The sequence below is a fragment of the Amblyomma mixtum genome, chromosome 3 (genome assembly GCF_055824585.1).
Source record: "Amblyomma mixtum isolate Tamu chromosome 3, ASM5582458v1, whole genome shotgun sequence".
Taxonomy (NCBI): Eukaryota; Metazoa; Arthropoda; class Arachnida; order Ixodida; family Ixodidae; genus Amblyomma; species Amblyomma mixtum.
The window spans coordinates 83,187,565-83,210,360 of record NC_143014.1 but is presented as its reverse complement, the minus strand read 5'-3'; positions in this window follow the sequence as shown (position 1 = coordinate 83,210,360).

Sequence of the window (22,796 nt, the reverse complement as noted above, 5' to 3'; positions counted from 1 at the left end):
CAGATAATAAGCTAGGTCCACATCGCAGTGCACCAGACGGGCGAGAGCTGTTTATGAAGCATGGCCTCCGAAATCAGGCATAAAGGCCGGCTTTGCTGAACCTGCCTGGGCCCACCAGCGTCGTCCAATCTCTGAGGCCTTGTATGAGGATTATGAACACTGTCACGCGAATGGGTCGCACCGCGGCGCTGAACACTCCATCCCACGCATACCGATCGCGGCAGCATGGCACGTCGCGTGTACGGAGCCTGCTTTTGGAGTGGTCGTGGAAGAAAAATACGGCAGGCCTTATTAGAACTTCGCGCCAACTATTCGAAGAGTATTCGAAAACTTAAGGACACATTCGGTTCGTTTCAAATAATATTTAACGCACAATATATTGGATTTTTTCCAATAATAGAATACGAGGATATCTGAGTCGGTATTCGAAATTTCCGAATATTCGCACACACCTAATGTTTTGAGCAGGAAAATAAGAGGGGACACTTCAGCTCCGCCTTAAGGGTATGAGGCGATAGCGGTGATGGGTTAATGCCATATACATGGAATTGGTCAATCCCGACTTTACATTAATAGATCCATGGGAGTCCTCACTCCCCTCCTGGCGCAGTGGTGCAGCGGTTAAGCGACGCGCCACTGCCCTGCGATGGCAGGTGCTGCCACCGATGGTTCTTGTGCGACCAAGGTTGCTCTTCCCGAGCAAGTTTCACAACCAATCATTAATTTAACTGCCATGGTGGTCAGCTTGCTGACAATCCGGTGGGAAGGTTGTGATGAAGCCACATGATCGCGTTACCTAGGTGGCCCACCTATGTTGCTTCTCCGGGTATTCTTCGCTCTCTTCTCCGTCGAAGATGCCGACGCCGGCGGCGCCGGATCTACTGCAGAACGGGAGCCTTAACGCTAACGTGTTAATACTTTTTGCTAATTGGCTCGGTTTATGGCGGGCAGTTGCCAAATTATATTTCACCTATATGACAGACACTTCGCCTTCTTCTCATCTGTCTGATCTGGTGCTCACATCGTCGCACTGAATGTGCCTGCACACGTTAACCCTCCATGATTTGTGTCACTTGGAAACTATTTCAAGTTGTCTAAACCATCGTCATTAAGAAGTTTTCACGTACTAACCATGACGCCTTTCAGTCCTGGTACTGTCTCGTTCGAACAGTTTTTTTCCGTGCACCATACTGAAATCTGGAACTCCCTTTCCATCGTTTAGAAGAACGTCAATTTGGGCTAGATGGTGCATTATTTGAGATAATAAGGGAGTAATTACTCATGACGTCCACCCGAGCGCAGCCATACGGCTACAATGGAAAGCTATACAGCTTCCTCAGAAACTTCGTAGTTAAAGAAAAATTCGTCCTGGTCCGGGGTTCGAACCCGGGACCACCGCTTCACCGGAGCAGTCGCTCTACCAATTCAGCTAACCGGGACGGCAAGCTTATGGTAGGGCGAGAGCGAATTGATCAATAACTCGAAGTGGGAACAGTGTTGGTCAAATATTTAGGGGAAACCCCCTATGCTATCGGGTGGACGTCATGAGTAATTACTCCCTTATTACAAATCTACTCCACCTTGGGGGTTTCCCCTAAATATTTGACCAATTATTTGAGATAGAAATGATAATAGCGCTACAGCAAGACGTACACAAGAAAGACTGACACAAGACATGCGCTGTCCTGTTTTCAGTCTTTCTTGTGTACGTCTTGCTGTAGCGCAATTGCCATTTCTATCCCTTTCCATACTTACTCGCGGTCTGCCTTTAAACGAATTTTTAAATTCCGCGATTTGTAGCTGACATGTATTCACTAGGCAGTTTCCTTGTGCTTTCATAGTATCTCCTTTAATCCTGAGTTTCGCGATTTATTGGTGCATTTCTTTCCTTCTCCAGCCATAGCCGCATGAGAGGCTGCGGTGCGTAAAAAAAAGGAAATCTCTATTCTTTTTTTACTGATATCTTTGATGGCATCGACAAAACACCTTAACAAATGGACACGCTGAGGGTGTACACTCTATCGAATTCCGAACGGCGACATTATGCAACAATGCCGTCAGCACCTCACAGTTTAGATAACGTAAACAGTTTGCAAGAGCCGAATATTTTGGTAATCTGTCTCCTAGAATAAAGTGAACTTCCAGATCGTGATTTAGCCTGCTGCTTCCTGTTTAGATGTTTTAATGACTGCTAGTGAGTAGGAAACTAACAAAGCTAACGAAACGTTGCTGTTGGCTTGTTACAGCTATCGCAATTTAAAAATTTGTTTGAATGAGTAAGAGCAGAGTCCCACTTATTCGGCACGTTCTTTAATATATTATGAGCTCGAACGAGAGTGCAACACCGTAAAGCGAAAAATACGCGCCAGACCAGTGATATCAATGGTCTTCCGAGCTGTCTAACTACACCTACGTAGCGTCTTTTAACCTCGGCGATACTACACCTTTTTCCACAAATAACTCTCAACCACAGCGCTTAATTGGTTTGTTCATAAAAGGTTGAGGCCAAGTACTACACCAGAGCGGCCAAATTCTGTTCTGGGGAGGAAGTGCGTTGTCGGTTCTGGTCACCGAGATCAGGCCGCACACCAGGCCTGGTTATGCAAGTACATCGACATGCCGAATTTTTTTTAACCTGGTGGATAATTGCGTGGCACCGGGATTCGAACCCCGGTCCTCTTGCACGCGAGCCGGATGCTCTACCTCTACGTCATCGCTGCTTAAAGGACAGGGTTAATTGGAGAGACGTGAGAGAGGCCTTTGCACTGCAGTGAGAGTAGTCAGGCTAATTATGATGATGATGATGATAGCGCTTAAGTTCTCGATAATGAATTTGTGGTGCGCAGCACTGGGTTCAGGTATTCTAGCTCGGGATCTAGTTCGGGTAGCTTCTTCGGGTATTAGCCAACTAGCCCAGGAACATGCGACACAGTACTGAAGTTTTTTCTGCTTCAAGCACAAATGTTTTATCGCTGCATGACACTCGTCTCCTTTCATTTTCTTGGCAAATTCTGATATGCTCGTTTCATTCGCTTCTTGGACAGAATAATACAGAGCTTTTCGCATTAGTTTGAATAATGATACTTTCCAGCCGAGGCGTAAGCATACGAAATTGTGCCGCAATCTTACAGGGTTATGTCAAACTTATTAAAGAATACGAGTGCAGGGTTTAATTTGAATGTTTTATGCACCAATGAAAGCCCTGACTCTCTTGCAGCATGATGAATGTCAGTAGGAATCAATTCGTTACAACTTACGAATTGTCCAGCACTAATGAACATCGTTCGATCAAGTATTCCGCAAGAGTTGGCCTAAATTCTTTGGTGCTTTCGATCTATATCAATGATATGAATGTTGGCTTTCTATAATATACAACAGTAAGGCATTACGCAGATGACGCCGTAATCTATGCGGAAATGCCGAAATTTGATGATCTTTCACTCATGAACGAAACTCACAAAACACTTTAAGCCATTTGGATAAAATCGACCAGTGATGCTAAAAACGGCAAATGAATATAAATTCGGAGAAAACAGTTTTCATTCATGTTGTGTGTCTCGGCATCTAGTTCACAAGTAACCTGAACTGGTCTGCACATGTTTACCATGTCTGCAACAGGGCGACTTTTCTACTTAGCACATTGAGGACAACAGTTTGCTGTATTCTGAATGCAATAACAAAAAATTTACTTTGCCGCGCCAACTAGCCGGGCCAAGTCTCACAAGCCGCTATTGACCGACGGGTCTGATAAATATTGTAATTAACTATGGTTAGAATGCAGATCTTGTTTATTATATTATATATAGCAATTAAAGCTCAAGTGGGGCAAAGGATTACGGAAAAGATGTAAAATATTGTAACAAGCAGATCCAGTCCCTTCGCGCTGTGAAATACTTTAAGGTAAAAAACTAACCGATCTAGACTTCCTCGCGCTCGATATTGCGTCCATTGAAGCTAGCATATCACCAGAGAAGTATCGCGGCAAGAAAACGCAGTTGTCTTTATATTACAAATGTCGCAACCTTACTTTAAGTATTGACGCCATTTTTTATACATTTATTAAAATAATTCAGTGATATTTTTCCTCACTGAACGCTATTCTGTACTGTTGTGATTCTACCCCCCCCCCCCCCCCCCCCTAACTCTCTTTGTGTGTTCCCGCCACATCTGTATCCACATAGGCCATTCCCAGAGGCAGTGCGTGGTTCTGCTATTGTGGTCTTTCTCCGTGCACGCGCTCCCATGCGACCTCCTAAAAAGAAAGGTGGAACCGAACACGAGGGACGGATACGACTCCTGGATTCCACGTACCTCCACTTCTGCCTAACTGCCACGACGTGTTTTCCCGAATTCCCCTTAAACGGCACCCAACGCAGCAGTATTGACCCTGCGACCTTGTGTGTACAACCGTCAGGGTGACATGACTCAACGCCTGCTGCCACGTGCGGAGACGATCGTCTGCCATTCAACCGCGCGTGGCTCTTTCGTCAACTGCGCGGGTGACGCCGCTGCAGGTGTTCGCCTTCGGGCGTTTCCTTGAAAAAAGATATGGGATCCACCTGGCCAGAAAGGACACTTCCCGGTATCCAAGTGCCTCAGCCGAGGAAGACGATGAAGCGGGGTGACGCCGCTGCAGGTGTTCGCCGTTGGACGTTTCCTTGAAACAAGATACGGGATCTACCTGGTCGGAGAGGACACTTCCAGGAAACTTTATCCAAGTGGCTCAGCCCAGGAAGTCCTACGATTGGTCGAAAAAGGCGGAAAGACCTCGGGAGGGACTATTTAAAGCGCTCGACGCGTTCATCGAGGAGCGATTCCCTGAGCTATTCCCTCAGCGTTTCCCTGAGACTTCTCAGCTTTTACCCTGTTTTTCATTGTTTGTAAATAACTTTGTAAATATGTGAATACAGTTTTTCCTTCGCTTCTTTTACCCCCTGTCTCCGGCCCACGTTCCTTCCTCCTTCGGCACTGCGGCGGTGCTCCTGGACCCGATGCCTGGTGGAACACGCTACTTTCCCGGCAAAACATATCAACTGGTTGGCAGCGGCGGGATCGTCCGCGCTTGGTCCTGGCTTCAGCAGTGGTGAGCGCTTGACTTTCTTTAAGAATCTGCCAGGCTGATAACTCTACAAATTTTATCAATACCTGTGGATTATTTTTCGGCACGTGCTCGCTAAAGCATTTCACGTAGCAGCTCGTTTTTGAAAGTCCTCGTTCGAGAATTGCCATGGATTTGAGCAAACTAAGGAAGCCAGAGTTGATTTTGCTGTGTGAAGAGCTGGGTATTGAGGTCGGGAAAAGCCACAGAAAGCCGCAGCTGATTGGGGCTATTGAGGAATGTGGTGCTGAGGATGACGAAATTTCGGAGACATGGGAGATGATTGTGGAACAAAAAGCGGAGCAGGAAACGCGAAGGCTTCGTCAGGAGGAGGAAATAGAATGGCAGGAGCAATGTCCTAAGAGACGCGCTGAGCTCGAGGAACTACGTGAACGAGAGCAACAGGAGCTCACACGTAAGACTCAGTTTCTCAGACGGCGAAGTGCGTGAGATCGGTTGAGGACTTTTCAAAGAGGCGAGAGCTTCAGAACTTTCCTCGCGAATTTTGAACAGATATGTGCGGAAGAGGAGCTTGATCAGGGCGAATGGTCAATGATGTTGCTGGCTATTCTCCCTTGTGATGTCGCCGCCGTATTATCGCGGCTGTCCGATGAGGATGCCCACAACTACGACAAAGCGAAAAGTGCCCTCTTCCGATACTTCGGAATTCGTGTACAGACCGAGTCTAAAAGCCGAAGTGATAGCAGCGGGCAGAGCTCCCATCAGTGCGTCAGCGACCAGCCAAAGAGCCCCGCTTGGTCAGCTACGCACATTGTAGTTGCTCAGAAAAACAGTGGCAGTCGGGAAGTTGATGTGATAATCTGCGGCACAGAGCGTCGTTGTCAGTCACCTGACAGCGACTGTGGCGCTCCAAGCCAGAGCGCAGCGTTAGCTGAAAAGCGGGATGCCGCAGAGATTGCCCTTGCAACCCAGAAAGGTGTAGGCGCAGCGCCGAGATGTAGTCCTCCAGAAAGCAGTCGCACGCTGAAAGTGACAGCTGAAAGCTCCACTGTACGCGAGGAATGCGCCTCAGCGCTGCCTCGAAACAAAGATCAATTCAACGATGAGGAAACGACAGGCGCTCGCGACCGAACACCCGAAAATGAGTTATGCTCCACTGAAACCAGCGTGTCTTTGCCCGCGTCGCGATCGAGAGCCCGCTCGGGGTGCGTCTGACCGAGGCAGCCGTCTCTCAAAACCTGCCTAAGCAGCATCCCTCCATTTTCTCAAATCGCTCGGATATGCTGCCCAAAGAAAAAGGCCTTAGTTTTGGAGATAACGCTGCGCAGGTCCTTACCATTTCGAAGGCTCATGAGGCCGCAGCGCCAGCAGAGCACGTAGTTGAAGAGGGCGAACCTGAACCTCTAAGCCTGATAAATTCTCACGGTGATGAGCTAGAGCAGGCTTTATTACAAACTGACGATGAGACGAACGCCGGCGACTTAAACCGTGACGGCTTCGCGATTGCTAGTGACGCGCCAAGCAAATCAACAGCGAGAGTTTCCACAGAGCGGCAGCGTACAGAGGTGGCCAAACGGGAAGTGTTAATGAAGGGGAAAGTGCGGCTCAAGTTGACTGCTACACTGAAAACCGAACAACCGTGTAACCGCCCCAATTTGGCACCTCAGCGCTGAAGAGTTCGCACGGGCCGCATGAAAGGAACACAAGTTAAGAGGACGCAACGCGCGAACCCAGTCCGAGAGAGGCGGATACGCTGGCACTGCCTTAGCACTCGTTCGATCCCTTCTCGCATTCTGCTTTCTGAGCGTCAGCTAAACTTGAGAACCGCGAGACTTGGACGAGGAACAGTTCAGGGTCCCAAGCTGAATTTGCTAGCCTTGTGCCATTTTGCACCTGCTAGACCAGCTAACGGACCGCGGCCGCGGAGGGGGCGGCTGAAGAATATAGGAACAAGTAAATTCCTTGAGTCGCAACGCTGTTTGTGGGCGGATTCGAGGAACAATCCCATCTTGAGTTTAATGCTTGTTTCTTTTTGTTCATTTAACTCCTGTACAGAAATGCAAGAAAAATTTTGGAGCTTGGCGTTGCGGGAGCATTCCGTTCACATGCTTTACAGAAAGGTGCGAGAAAATGACAACGCTGATGGCCCCAGCCGAAGCTTTCCCGTGTAATGCCCTTTACTGACTCCCCAGACGTTAATCCGCTGGGCAAATTTGCATTTTCTTTTTTGTTTAGCGTGAATCATTTTTTTTGTCTGTTCGTATGTGTGTTCAGCAGCTCCACCTTCCCTTTATGCTCTCACGGGAGGTGGCTTTCTGTGACATATACCGTGCTACGGCACCCTTCCAAATTTTAGAAAATGTTTCCTCCCTTTTGGCTAAACAAGCTCTCTGTATTCTGGTTTGGTCAAACTTGGAAACTTTCGGAGGAGGACGTAGATTTCACGCGACAGCTCAATTACTCGACAGAGGCTTTGTTGACCGAAAACAGCTTGGCAGTTCTTAAAGTCAGTTTGGCGCTTTCTGCTTGTTGGGCTTTGGACTTTGCTGGTTGAGACCGTTTCAGTTGTCAATGAAACAAGAACCTTTGGGCCCAGCTGTGACGAAAACCCGAACGGACACAACTCCAGGTCTCTGCGCGCAGCAGCGTTGGCTGCAACCACTGCGAGACCTCTTCGGGCGGCGGACGTGCTGTTGTGATTCTACCCCGCCCCCCTAACTCTCTTTGTGTGTTCCCGCCACATCTGTATCCACATAGGCCATTCCCAGAGGCAGTGCGTGGTTCTGCTATTGTGGTCTTTCTCCGTGCACGCGCTCCCATGCGACCTCCTAAAAAGAAAGGTGGAACCGAACACGAGGGACGGATACGACTCCTGGATTCCACGTACCTCCACTTCTGCCTAACTGCCACGACGTGTTTTCCCGAATTCCCCTTAAACGGCACCCAACGCAGCAGTATTGACCCTGCGACCTTGTGTGTACAACCGTCAGGGTGACATGACTCAACGCCTGCTGCCACGTGCGGAGACGATCGTCTGCCATTCAACCGCGCGTGGCTCTTTCGTCAACTGCGCGGGTGACGCCGCTGCAGGTGTTCGCCTTCGGGCGTTTCCTTGAAAAAAGATATGGGATCCACCTGGCCAGAAAGGACACTTCCCGGTATCCAAGTGCCTCAGCCGAGGAAGACGATGAAGCGGGGTGACGCCGCTGCAGGTGTTCGCCGTTGGACGTTTCCTTGAAACAAGATACGGGATCTACCTGGTCGGAGAGGACACTTCCAGGAAACTTTATCCAAGTGGCTCAGCCCAGGAAGTCCTACGATTGGTCGAAAAAGGCGGAAAGACCTCGGGAGGGACTATTTAAAGCGCTCGACGCGTTCATCGAGGAGCGATTCCCTGAGCTATTCCCTCAGCGTTTCCCTGAGACTTCTCAGCTTTTACCCTGTTTTTCATTGTTTGTAAATAACTTTGTAAATATGTGAATACAGTTTTTCCTTCGCTTCTTTTACCCCCTGTCTCCGGCCCACGTTCCTTCCTCCTTCGGCACTGCGGCGGTGCTCCTGGACCCGATGCCTGGTGGAACACGCTACTAGCCCGGCAAAACATATCAGTACTTACTGAATTGCATAAGAAAGCAAATATAATTAACAAACTGTGACGGTGATGTGCAGTGCAGGCAATCACGTTTGACTCGAGAACGCAGCGAGTGCGGAAATTTTAATGCCGCTGTCTCGGTCGGACATCAGCTTACACTATCTCTCTGGCGTGCTTTATGAACAAGCTAAAAAAGAATTAGAAAATTTTGCGTAATTCTCTCTTCATAACAAAGGCCAGATGATTAAGTTATTTTGACTTTAATATATAAAGTATTAATCCCAATTTACGCGGCCTAGATATTGCCTGTGTACATTTCCACTTGACCGTTGTTACAGCGATATTCCCTTTCAGCTGGGCTTAAACGTGAGCCACCCGAAGCCCCGCACAATGGAGCTGGAGCGCACGCGGAGTCCACTCCTCGCAGCCTGCCGCCCATCGCGGCTACTGGTATTTCGGAGTGCCACTCCTCCGGCAGCCGGGACAACCAGCTTATGACATCATCCGAACGTGTCGCCGGACAGAGGTCTGCTCTTTCTGACCTACTGAACGCTGCAAAAGATCTATGCTGTGAGTATTGATGTTGCGATTTTTTTCATGGGTAGCATGTTTAGCTCAAAAACGGAGTTGTGCCTATTTGCTGTTTGTTGCCCTGAATCGTTTACAGAAGACTACTTTTGTTTGCGTGCGCAGTCTTATAATTTTTCGGCTTTGGCTCGATTGCCAAACCTGCATCATATCGTCAGGCACGCTTTTCCAGAGACTGCCTTTATGTTCACCTTTCCGGGCCATTGAAGCCTCACATTTGGACACTTGGGGCATAGCGGGGAGCTCTTCGTCTCGTAGAGAGCAACGGAGTATCTTTGGAATCTGACTCTTGCAAGACTGCGGAAAGCATGTCCGAAGCCGAGCAAGGCTGCTTCGCACACCTTCCATACTTACTATAGGTTGAGGTCGATAGAACAAGACCTCGCCTGTACCGCTAATGTATCGCGTTGACCTTCCATATAATACTCTTGAAGTGGATTCTTTACTAGGACAGGTGAGCGAGCTGCTCAGCCAAGGACCCAAGTTTTCCATGGAGCAAGCTGCATTACGGGGCAGCTTTTGTCCCCCGTGCACTGGGCTGCGAAGGCAGCTCCCGATGATGAATGAAGCAGGTGCATAGCGGGATGTGTCGACGCTACTTCCCGCTACAAGCCGCCAAGCCGAAAGTTGCCTTTGGCACGTGTCGTTTCCTTTCTGAAAGGAAGGCCACTAGCACTGATGACAGCAGATAAAGAAGGAGGATTCGTTATGCTTCCCAAAAATCTGCTGTCGTCGAAAGCATCTGCTGCTTTTGACGACCTCTTTAATGTGATGAACCCCACCGTGCTAAGGAGGATGAAAATGAAGGCCAAGAGGCTGTGGAAAGAAATGAATTTGAACGTCCTGGTCCGCTCTATAGAGAACAGTGAGAAGTATGAACTTAAGGTATTCTTTTCCGTGAAGATCCACAACCGGAGGAGCCGCTTCGCGCTATAATCTCGAAGAATTGCACCTGGCAAAAATCAGTGGCGGTGTTCCTTCAGCGAAAGCTCGACATCCTGTCTACCGACGACGCGTTCCAAGTAGGAGGATCGAATGAGGTCATCGAGTTTCTCAGGGGGTCCTACAAAGGGTGTTTTGCGTTTTCCATGAATGTTGTGGGAATCTGGCTTTCCGCCGTCGCCTTTGCGCGGCTGTGCCGGCCTACCGCGTCGTTTCTCCTCTTTCCCTTGCTCCCGCCTCAGGCGGTGGAGCGGCGGCTGGGTGACTAATCACTGTCATTTAGCCACAGCTCCGCCCCGGCTCCCCAAGGGCCTTTGCCATTGGCGCCTTTTGGCGGGAATCCGGGACCCGTTTTGGCGGCCGCGCATCCCGCGACCGTCCGAGCGGGGCCCAGAGAGAGAGATCCCTCCGAGACAGCGTAAGGTGCGTACGTTACTGGTTTTGTCCGTGCCGGCCTCTGCCGTTCGGACCAGTGCATACTCGAGCTCGCCCGCACGTGTCCTCTGACCTGCAGCGGCTCGAGCCTGTCCAGCGGGGTCCAGCGACCTCCGACAGGCGTACCTTGCGTTGTTTGCCCACTCTCTCTCGCAACCGGCCCAACGGCCGACACGAGAGAGAGATCACAGCACTGCCGCGGGGACATTCTCCTGCAGCGGCGTGCTAGCGGCGCGCATTACTCGAGTCGCTTCGTGCGCGCAGCGGAGCCTCGCTCCTCGCGCGCCCCCGGGACGGGGTGACGATTGAGTGTGTGTGTACTGCTGAAGGACGACGTGAATAAACGTCTCCTTTGTGAACTTGGAGGCCTATTTCTTTGCGGTGAATCACTCTCCTCCCAGCGGAGGTTGAGTGCACTGCATCGGTGTCCCAGTGTGTGTGTGGTGACGGCTGATCGGGGCCCTTGGCTCGCGCGAAGCTCGAACCCGCGGTGGGTGGTGGCCTGTGTCCACGTAGAAACCCACAATGTCAAGGAGCCCTGCTATTTGATTCCTATGGATGAGTTGTTCGTTTGCGTGGAGGAGAGCATCGAAGCTTACGGGATAGTTGGATTTCAGAATTTTTCGGGCATACCAGTAGGAGGCTTCCTCGAACTGCTTACCATGTACCTGAGGTCAACTAGTGCGCAGTGCTAAGCAAAGTTGTACGCACAAAAGAGCGGGATTTGCATTGGTTCCTGCATCGCCCCGGTTCTCAGCGACCTGTTTCTAGCCCGGAAGGACAGAAGCTTTTTGTGGACGATTACTTAGTTTTTGTGGACGATTACTTAGATTTTGTTTTGTGGGCGATTACTTAGTTCTTTTCGAGCACAGTACAGGAGCACAAGAAGAGGTCTTGGTCATGAACGGCGCTGAGACCTTCAAGAAATGCTTGGAGCCACAGCAAGTGCCACACGTGGTCCCCTTATAAGGTTCCTTCCGGTTTCTGGATCTACGGCTCAGGTTCTCCGAAATCTCGTCTCCACTCGTCTCCTTTCATTTTAGTGGCAAATTCTGACATGCCCGTTTCATTCGCTTATTGGACAGAATAATGCAGAGCTTTTCGTTAGGTTGATTAGTGATACTTGGCAGCCGCGGCGTAAGGATACGAAATTGTGCCGCTATGTCACAGGGTTATGTCAAACTTGTTAGAGAATCCGTGTGCCAGGTTTAATTCGAATGTTTTATGCACCAATGAAAGCCCCGACTTTCTTTCAGCATGATGGATGTCAGCAGGTATCAATTCATTTCAATTAACGAATTGTGCAACACTAATGAGCATGTTCGATCAGGTATTCCGTAATAGTTGTTCATAAATTTTTTGCTCTTTTCGTTCTATATCAATGATATGAATGTTGGCTTTCACTGATATGCAACAATAAGGCATTACGCAGATGCCGCTGTAATCTATGCGGCAATGCAGAGTTCCGTTGATATTTCATTCACGAACGAAACACGTCAAACCATTTGAATAAAATCGACTAATGATGCTAAAAATAGAAAATGAATTAAAATCCGGAGAAAACAGTTTTAATTCATGTTAGGCGTCTCGGCATCTAGTTCACAAGTGATCTGAACTGGTCTGCTCATGTAGACCATGTCTCAAGAGGGCGACTTTTCGACTTAGCACATTGAGGACAACAGTACTGACATGACGACAGGGGCTTATTGCACATATGATATGACTGTTGCCTATCTCTAGAATTTATCCAAGTCATGTTTGTCTGCATTATACGGAAGAAGATGCATAGAAATGGAACTAGTTTTCGAGCAATGCGCTTAGGTCTATCTACAGTGCATACACTAGGACAAAGTCTATTAAAAATGTGCGATAAAAGGCCGTTCTGTTTACATTGAATCAAAGAATGAAATACATTAGACCTACTTTCTTTCTTTTTAAATCTTGGGTGCATGCTATCAGATGCATGTGAGAAAATACATTGCATCAGTTTACAAACACTAAACCACCAAACTACAGAACCGATTGCTTCAATAATTATTTTATAGTTAGGTTTATAGATGTCTAGGACAAACTACCATATTACGTTACACACACAGAACTTGTATCGTTTGAAAAAACAGTTAAAATGCTGGGTAAGAGTGTGATAAAAGCGTTGCACGGTGCGTAGCTCTTCTTTTTTTCAGCTGCTGACGATTGTTATCCCGTATGACCGTTGAATTTGATTTCTTTATGCTCTGAGCGAATTGAAGCTGTAGCATTTTATTTTAAAAGATGTGTTTTTGAGTATGCTCTGTGTGTATCAATGCAACCACAAGTGAATGGTTTATTCTTTTACATCACTTCTTCTTTCCTGGAAATATGCAGCATTATTCTGAAACTACACATCGTGCAGATCCTATCTGATCACACCCTGACAGTGTAATTAAATAAATAAAAAGGTATATTCGTGCGATTGCCTCTACGGTAGCGGTCGTAAAGAATGGACAGCCAACAGTCATTTTCGCGGAGCTTTCAGTCAAGTTCGGGCTGGGGTTGGAGATCTAAAAAAAGGGAAACTGTAGGAAACGCATCGTCGTGCTTTTCGGCGATTCATATATTATTATTATTATTATTATTATTATTATTATTATTATTATTATTATTATTATTATTATGGTTGTTGTTGTTATGTGCATAAGGTTTTCAATGACTTGATATTTTTTCTGCTACTTGTATGACTAAGCTGAAAAATCTACGTAGTTTGATTTGAATATCTTACCCTTGTAGTTCATTGACGTGTGTATCTTTTCATTTCCCCCAACTGCCAGGAGCAGGTGACCTTTCTGTTCTTAAAATTTTTAGTTTCCTGTATTCTGAATGCAACAAAAAAAAATTGCTTTGCCGTGCCAACTTGCCGGGCCAAGTCCCACAAGCCGCTATTGGCAGACGGGTCTGATGAATATTGGAATTAACTATGGTGTCAATAAAGATATTGTTTATTATATTATTTACAACAAATAAAGCAAAAATGGGGCAAAGGTTTAAGGAAAAGATGTAAAATATTGTAACAAGCAGATCCGGTCCTTTTACGCCGTGAAATATTTCAAGGTGCAAAGGTAACCGATGCTAGACTTCGTCGCGCTCGATATTGCGCCTATTGAAGCTAGCATATCACCAGAGAAGTATTGCAGCAGGAAAACGCAGTTGCCCTTACATTGCAAATGTTACAACCTAACTTTAAATATTGGCGCCATTATTTATACATTAATTGAAATGTTTCAGTGATATTTGTTATTCTAAAATTTTGAAATAATAGTGTAATAAGTAAGTGCATAATTATGTTCTGTACTTACTGAATTGCATATGAAAGCAAAGATAACCAAAAAACTATGACGGTGATGTGCAATGGAGGTCATGACGTTTAACTCGAGGACACAGCGAGTGCAGAAGTTTTAACGCCGCTGTCTCTCCTGGACACCAGCTTACACTATCTCTCTCGCCTGCTTTACAAAGAAGCTCAAAAAGTGCTGCAGTGTAAAACTCCCGATCCGAGAATTATATCCCCAGGTAAAGGTAGGCAGAGCAATAAATGATCAGCCACAAAAAAATAACAAACAAGAGCTCTTAACCACCGACGGTGCTTAATGATTCCGCAAACAGGCATTTGCGAAGCTATTTTTCTCTGAGAGATTTTTTAGGCTCAATGGTTGCATGTATACTTTATGGACAGGGCCCAGTGGAAGTTGTCTACCGCGAGATACACTTTCTCGTAGGCAAATAAACGCGGCGCGAAAAGAATGTGAAAATTTTACGTAATTCGTAATTCTCAGTTGATAACGAAGGCCAGGTGATTCAGTTATTTTGACCTTGATATATAAGGTATTACTCCCAATTTGCTCGGCCTAGATATCGCCTGTGTAGATTTCCGCACGACCGCTGTTACAGTGATATTCCCTTTCAGCTGTGCTTAAACGTGAGCCACCCGAAGTGCGGCATGTTGGGCCTGGAGCGCAGGCGGAGTCCACTGCTGGCAGCCTGCCGCCCATTGCGGCTATTGGTATTTCGGAGTGCCACTCCTCCGGCAGCCGGGACAGTCTGCTTATGGCTTCAACCGCGCTACATCGCACGGGACAGAGGTCTGCTCTTCCTCACCTACTGAACGCAACCAAAGATAGATGCCGTGAGTCTTGTTTTTGGTATATTTATTAATGAGATTGTATCTTTAGCTAGAAATCAAGTCTATGTCTATTTGGTGTTTGTTGTCCTCAACCGTATACAGAAAACTACTTTTGTTTGCTTGAGCAATCTTATAATTTGGCGGCATTGGCTTGATTGCCAAAGCTCTATCTACTGTCAGGCGCACTTTTCCAAAGGCTGCCTTTTATGTTCACCTTTCCGCACCATTGAAGTCACACTGTTGGACACTTGGAGCATGGCGGGAAGCTCTTCGACTCGTATACAACACAACGGAGCACCTTTGGAGTCTGCCTCTTGCAAGACTGCGGAAAGGATGTCCGAAGCCGAGCAAGGCTGCTTCGCACACCTTCCATACTTACTATAGGTTGAGGTCGATAAAACAAGACCTCGCCCGCACCGCTAATGTATCGCGGGTGACCTTCCATACTCTTGAAGTGGATTCTTTGCCAGGACAGGAGAGCGAGCTGCTCAGCCAAGGACCCAAGTTTGCCGTGGAACCAGCTGCGTCATGTGCTGAGCTTTTGTCCCTCGTGCACCGGGTTGCAAAGCCAGCTCCCGATTATGATAGAAGCAGGTGCATAGCGGGACGTGTAGACGCTACTTCCCGCTACAAGCCGCCAAGCCGAAAGTTGCCTTTGGCACTTGTCGTTTCCTTTCTGAAAGGGAGGTCACTAGCACTTATGACAACAGATAAACAGGGAGGATTCGTTGTGCTTCCCAAAAATCTGCTGTCGTCAAAAGCATCTGCTGCTCTTGACGACCTCTCTAATGTGACAAACCGCACTGGGCTAAGCAGGCTGAAAATCAAGGCCAAGGAGTTGTGCAACGAAATTAATTTGAATCCCCCGGTCCAGTCCATTGAGAACAGTCAGAAGTCTTAATGTATTCTTTACCGTAAAGAGCCACAAGCTCGAGCAGCCGCTTCGCGCTATGATCTCGGAGAATGGCGCCTGGCAAAAATCAGTGGGTGTGTTCCTTCAGCAAAAGCTCAACATCCTGTCTACCGACGACCCGTTCCAAGTAGGAGGATCGAATGAGGTCATCGAGTTTCTCAAGGTGTCCAACAAAGGTTTTTTGACGTTTTCCATGGACGTCAAGGGCCTCTACTATTCGACTCCTGAGGATTAGTTGCTCGTTCGCGTGGAGGAGAGCCTCGAAGCTTACGGGATATTTGGATTGTAGAATTCTTCGGGGATTCAGTAGGAGGCTTCCTCGAACTTTTTACGATGTACCTGAGGTCGACTATTGCACAGTGCTAAGCAATCCTGTGTGCAGAAAATAGTGGGATTTGCATTGGTTCCTGCTTTGCCCCGGTGCTCAGCGACCTTTTTCTAGTCCGGAAGGACAGCATCTTGCTATCCCTTCTTTCAGCTTCCCCTGTTGTCAAAGTATTTCGTTTTGTGGACGATTACTTAGTCCTTTTCGAGCACAGGACGGGAACACGAGCAGAGAGAGACCTTGGTTATGAGTTGAGACCTTCAAGCAATGCCTGGAGCCACTGTAAGTGACACACATGGTCCCCTTAGAAGGTTTCTGTTCGGTTTCTGGATCTACGGCTTGTGTTCTCCGAAAGTCGCACTTGCTGGAAATATGAAGCTCGCAGCTGAAAGCAGCTGCTGCAATTCCGGTCGGCCCATTCCAAGTTGACTAAGAGAGGGATTGCCAGCCTGCGCCTGAGGAATGCGATCTATTTCCGCCCATTACATGCGACGAAGTTTACAAGACCATGTGGCTCGTCTTTACACTGCATGTTACCCTCCGGCCCACGTCTGTCGCTGAATGCCTTTTGAAGAAGAAAAACAAGAAGCGAAAGCCAGCAGCAGAGATGACGTAAAGCAGCCTCACGAGAGTGGGAGTGTGGTCGTTATACCCAACATACACAACGTATCGCGCCGACTTGAGAAGATTGGGCTCCGTAGCGATGTAAACATCGTCTTCTCGGCCCCTGTAAAGCTACGTACGCTTTGCGCGTGCGTAAACAGGGGTGACGAAGAGCGTCGGCAGTGTAACTCGGGGCATCATGACCACTTCGTTGAGTGTGTAGAAGATGTGGTGCATTCTATTCCCATTTCTTGCGGCAAAGCTTACGTTGGCCAGACGGGAAGATGCCTGAATGAGCGCCTGAAGGAATACGAGTACAGAACCCACAAGACAGGCACAGGGAATCTCGCCCTGCATCGTCGCGAATGTAAACATAAGATGAAGATTCCGGCATCGAAAGAATGTGCGAACCGGATCTTTCCAGCTGTTCTGTGGTCAACAGGCACTCGTACCAGATAGTGCGGGAGATTGTGGAGGCTGCCGAGATATCCAAGCTGCATGATAATTGCGTTAGTGCGCCTTCCGTCGCCCTGACAAATGCAGAGTTGCTTTTCTTGACTAGGTGATGCACCATGAAACGTCCTTTTCTTGGTTGTTTTTTAAAGCAGTATAAGTAGTTGTCGTCAGTTGGAAGTCAGCGCTTGTGTGTCGACTTGTCTGCGCTCGTTTTTTTTTTTTGGCTGTGTTGCGCTGCAATTCTTCATGGAACACCAACTAGCCCGTACAACTACCGTATAATTAGTAAGGCAAAGTTTGTAAACGGTAAAACAAAGCCTATCACAAGCGGAAATACTTTTCTCTTATCGGCTCTGCTTGATGCTCGTAGTCGCTAAATACGTCCACAGTTCTTACTTGCGGATAGCGTTGCACACATTGACGAAACCTTCCCACAACCGGATACAGTACGCCAGTATACTTGATCGTCTTCTGAACAGCATAGTACGCATAAATGTCGCCAGCACCACCAGTATTTAGAAAGCGTGAATGACCTGCATGAAGCGAATGAATATTTAGGAAACTTTTCTTCACTTTAGTACGATGCCACATCAAGATCAGATGTATGGCTTGCTTTCACGTTTGAATGACTTCTAGTAATTAAGGAACCAACAAAAAAAAGTAACGAAATGTGGATCCTGACGCACTACAAGAATCACGGCTGCAACGCCATTAGGAAAAAGGTTTGCATCATAAGGGGAAAATTGATAGTTGCGTTATGAAAAACACGATGTCCAGGGTCTTTGTCTCGTAGTTTTAGGCTTCGTGTAGTTGTAATGGTTACTTGATGCATTTAACTGAAGTTATCTGCGAAAATTGTCGCTAGTATCAGACACGCAAGTTTGTAGGCAAGGTGGTTGTGTCGGTATGCACATTCTTCGAAACGAATTGAGCTAGAAAGTACAACAGAGGACAAAAATTAACCGTATACAAACACCGGTCATCACAACGCCTGTCCTTCATACCCCTGTCACACGGGCACTTTCGATGCTCATTGAACTCGATCTGCATCGACATTTTCGAGCACGCTCGAAACATCCGGTGCCACACGGCATTTTCAATGCTCCTTGAGAAGTTTCCCTCATGTGTGTTAGGTGGCGCCAAACGTTCCTCCAACAGCCATAACAAGGTGATGTCGGGCAACACTGTGCAGTCGGGGGCAGCGGCAGCCAAATCCGTAGCCAGACGTGCGACGCACCTCTGTGCCTCTGCTTTTGTGCGATGGAACCCGAGGGTCCGCAACGCCTCCGCGATTTCTGCGTAGACTACGGCGTTTCTCTTCTGGTGCCGCAAATTATATACGCGGCCTAGCCAGCAGTCGATGAGAGCGGCTGTCTCGCGCTCGCTCCACAGTTTGCGCGTCGACGAGTAGGAGGACACCATCTTTGTTGTTTACACTGACGGCGAAGCTTGGAGCGTGGTGCCGAGATTATATATAAATATGTTTGCATATAAGCAGGCATAGTGCCTGAAAAGTTCTGTCTTGCATTTTAATCAATTACAACAACAGCAGTTGTAGTTTTGTTTTGTTAACTAGTGTTTATTTTTATAGCTTCGTGAGAGCGAGAGTGCTTTCGATTGTGCTTGGAACCTCAAGCACACTTGAGGGGCCGGCATCGAGTCAAGCAGGATCGAGCTCGATTGCGCTTGAAAGTGGCCGTGTGACAACCGTCGATCTGCATTGAGTTCGATTAGCATTGACTCAATGAGGATCGAAAGTGCCCGTATGACAGGGGTATTATTTTCATTATATCAATGACATTCCTAGTTTTCTGACCGCCTTCACTGAATGCATTTTATGCACAGAATGCATTTTATGATACACTTCAATTACTGCACAGTTTATCGGGGACTGACGTAGAACTTCCATCTCTGTTATTGCCGTCATATTCTGAATCAGTTCCTTTTATTTCTTACTTGCTTCAATAGCTTAATACGCTCAGTGCTTGCGATCTCGTCTTATATAACGCTCATTGATTGCTTTTTACACTGACCATCTGTCATAACCTATTCCGCAATTTGTTCCCATGAATGGAGAAGTAATCCAAATATTTCGAGATTTTTACTTAGGAAAAAAATTTGCTACTGAAAAAGTTGCTTTATATTGCGTCTTTTTCACCTGCCCCCTTCGTCACACAGAGCCATATATGGCTCTGTCGTCACCCATCACCTTGTATAGCGGTCGGGGCAATTTCCCTGATAGCCACTCCCATTTTGCACATGATCTCGTGAATGGAAATTAACTTGCCGTTCATTCTTGCAGTGATAACAGGGGGGGGGGGGGGGGGGAGCCGAAATGTCGATGCCAGTTTATTAAATGAGTAGGAGTGCCTTTTTCAGTAACCATGAGGTGTGGAGCCGGGGTTGGGTTTTAGGGATACGGCATGCGCGACTGTATGTCACGCGAGAAACAATGCGTCGCGCCCTGTCGCAGACGGTCGCTTATCCATCCACCCAAACTCATTATCCTTCATGTTGCGCTAACGCCGCAAAATCGGGAAACGTGCCCTTACCAACAGTCTCTAAAAAATTATATTTGAAGTTGGCGCTCAAACCACTGGTGGTGCATGCATTGAACTGTGGGATTCATTGCCATATTCTATTAAAACGCATCATCTCTCCCCTCCTTTTAAGACCAGTTTCATGCGCAGATTTCTAATTCGTTGTACGCTAACATTCCAATTATGTTGTTGAATACGTGCGTTAAATTTTTTTTTTGCCATTATTTTCTCACATGCGTATACTCGATGTACCATATGACAGTATAACGGTAGTGGTTTATGAATAAAATTTAAAAAACTAAGGAAAAGATGCTGCGGCCGGCCGAAATAAAGGGACAGGGTGAAGATAGTGAAGCAGCCTCCCTCTTCAGGGGTGCTTGCGAGCCATATGGTATCACCCGGCAAGTAGCACACCACAAGCAGCAGACAGCACAGTCTATTGTGGGCTAAAAAAAAACACTAAAGTGTACAAACCCAATGAACCCGCACGGCGGTTCAAACACACTACAGCGTACCATCACGATACCGTCCGAACTTCTGAACGCTACAATGGAGGGGAAATCCCGGCGGTTCCAGCAACACCATGCGACGCTCCGCTACAATAAAACTTGCGTTGGGCCTAGTTGGTACATGATGTTGTGAAGGTGTAGGACGCTCCGCTAGCCGCGGTACAAGCTACCGACGCAGCTACATACACACACCTGCGCTGAAATTATCAAAGGGAACCTGGCTGTTCTGCCAATAACAATCCAATGCTAGGACACTCAACACGAAACACAGGGCACTCTCCGCTCCAACAGGCCTCGTAAAGATACTCAAGGCTCAACGCTGCACAAATGACGGGCTGATGGTGTTGCAGCCACTCACGCCGGGTGGTTTCAGACCGCCGCGCCAGATCCTGGAGGTCGCTCTCGCAGAGCGCGATCCACGAACGTCTCGCCACCGGACCACGAAGTGCACCGGGGCAGCGCTTCCGCGCTAATCTCCCTCGTGCGTTGCTCGCTCGGCCTTTATCTAGCCGCGTCGGGCATGTGCGGTGGTGTTGTATGCTCGGGTGCACCCGCTCTGCAGCCGAAGGACGCAGGATGACAATGCTCGGCTCTCGAAGCCTTATACGCAGAGACATGAGGGACCGCAGGCCCAACAATAGATAGAGGGGAAACACAGATAGGGGCGATAGTTCAAAAGGACGGGGATATTTATTTTATTTACAGATACTGCCAGCCTTATTATCAGGCCTTAGGCAGGAGTTGACAATACAAATCAACAAATTCAAAATCAGCAAACAAGATACAGGACGCTTAATGTTAAATCAGAACAAAAACACAAGATACTATTTACAACATGAATGTCATTTTGATGGGGGGAGGCACATGTCACTTAGGATTTATGCGCAAGTGCGCAGAGGAATGACGAAACCGTTGTGTAGTCGACCGTGTCGGCGGATAACATATTCCAGTCTCAAATAGTGCGCGAAAAAAGGAATTTTTAAATGCGTTAGTCCTGCACGAAAAATATAGGACTTTTTGGTGTCATACCAGCGCGTAGAACGGCGGTTAGCTGGCAGAATGTGTAAACTTTTGTCTATTCCCAACTGGTTATTATAGAGCAAATATAAAAATTTCATCCTATCCCGGTAACGTCTGAATGCGAGACTTTCAAGTTCTGCAGCTTCTAGAAGTAATGATAGGGACGTGCGCCAGCTGTATGAGTTAAAAATCAACCTAGCTGATTTTCTTCGAACTTTCTCAAGTTTGGTAATATTAGGTTTAGGCTTATTGGGGTTTAACGTCCCAAAGCGACTGAGGCTATGAGAGACGCCGTAGTGAAGGGCTCCGGAAATTTCGACCACCTGGGGTTCTTCAACGTGCACTGACATCGCACAGCACACGGTCCTCTAAAATTTCGCCTTCATCGAAATTCGGCCGCCGCGGCCGGGATTGAACCCGCGTCTTTCGGGTCAGCAGCCGAGCGCCGTAACCACTGAGCCACCGCGGCGGGTTGTTTGGTAATATTAGATTGTGTATGTCGATCCCAGTCAATCGCGGCATACTCTAGTGCGGGTCGGTTAAATGTTTTGAAGGCCAATATTTTAATTTCAGGTGAAGCGTTCCCTAACGTACGCCTTAAAAAGCCGAGTTTCTTCATTGCTTATTGTAGGTGTGTGTTACATGTTCATTCCACCTAAGTTCTGATGAAATTATTACTCCCAAGTATTTGTAGCTGAAAACGACGGATAAGCACTGGTTGTTAACGTTATAAGCCAACGTTAAGGGGTTCTTGTTGCATGTAACGGTCATTGCAACGGTCTTTTTGATTAATAGTCATCTGCCATTTCGAGCACCCAGTTTGTATTAAGCATGAAATGCTTTTAGCCCCCGTTGTCGGCAGTGTGGTGACGTCACGCCAAGACCGAGAGCCATCATCCGGGCACTGAAATCCAGTCATCCGGGCTCTGAAACGAGAACATCCGGGCACCGTACGGGACTTAACGAGATTTAACGAGACTCTCTAAGCCCTCCTACGCGACCGGCATGCAAGCGCCGGTTGGTCTCCAAAGGAGTCACAAAAAATAACTGCTGCCAGTGCCTTCTCAATGTTTATCAAGATATCAGTCGATCTGTGCGTTTGATAATGCACGGAATTATAATTTCCGATTTCTAATAACGCGTGCAAAAAGCACATAAATTCCACGATACACTTCGTTGTCATACGTGATCTCTTAGGGGCTTCGCGCATCGAAGCAAAGCCGCGCAGGCGCACAGGGGCCCGGGGGAGAAGCGCTGCGTTCAAAGGCATCGCGCCGAACGGGTGGTGGCGTTCCTCCCTTCCTTTACGGTGCGGTTTGGGTGTCCACCGAGATGGCAGAGAATTACTGCGCCATTTCCTTTCCTCAAAAAACCTTGCGTTCAAATGGCAAGGCATCGCGCTGAACGGGTGGTGGCGTTCCTCCCTTCCTGTACGGTGCGGTTCGGGTGTCCACCGAGATGACATTAGGCCCGTAAACATTTCATGCTTACTCTACTCTCGGTTACGGGAGAGGCAGAGATTTTTTTTAGACAGGGAGGTGTTTAAAGCTGCTTGGTCATTCGCATTTCGTATTTGATGATACAGGACGCAGTCGTCTGCGGAAAGCCTGATCTTGATGGGTATGTCCCTGACGATATCATTTATGAAAATCAGAAAG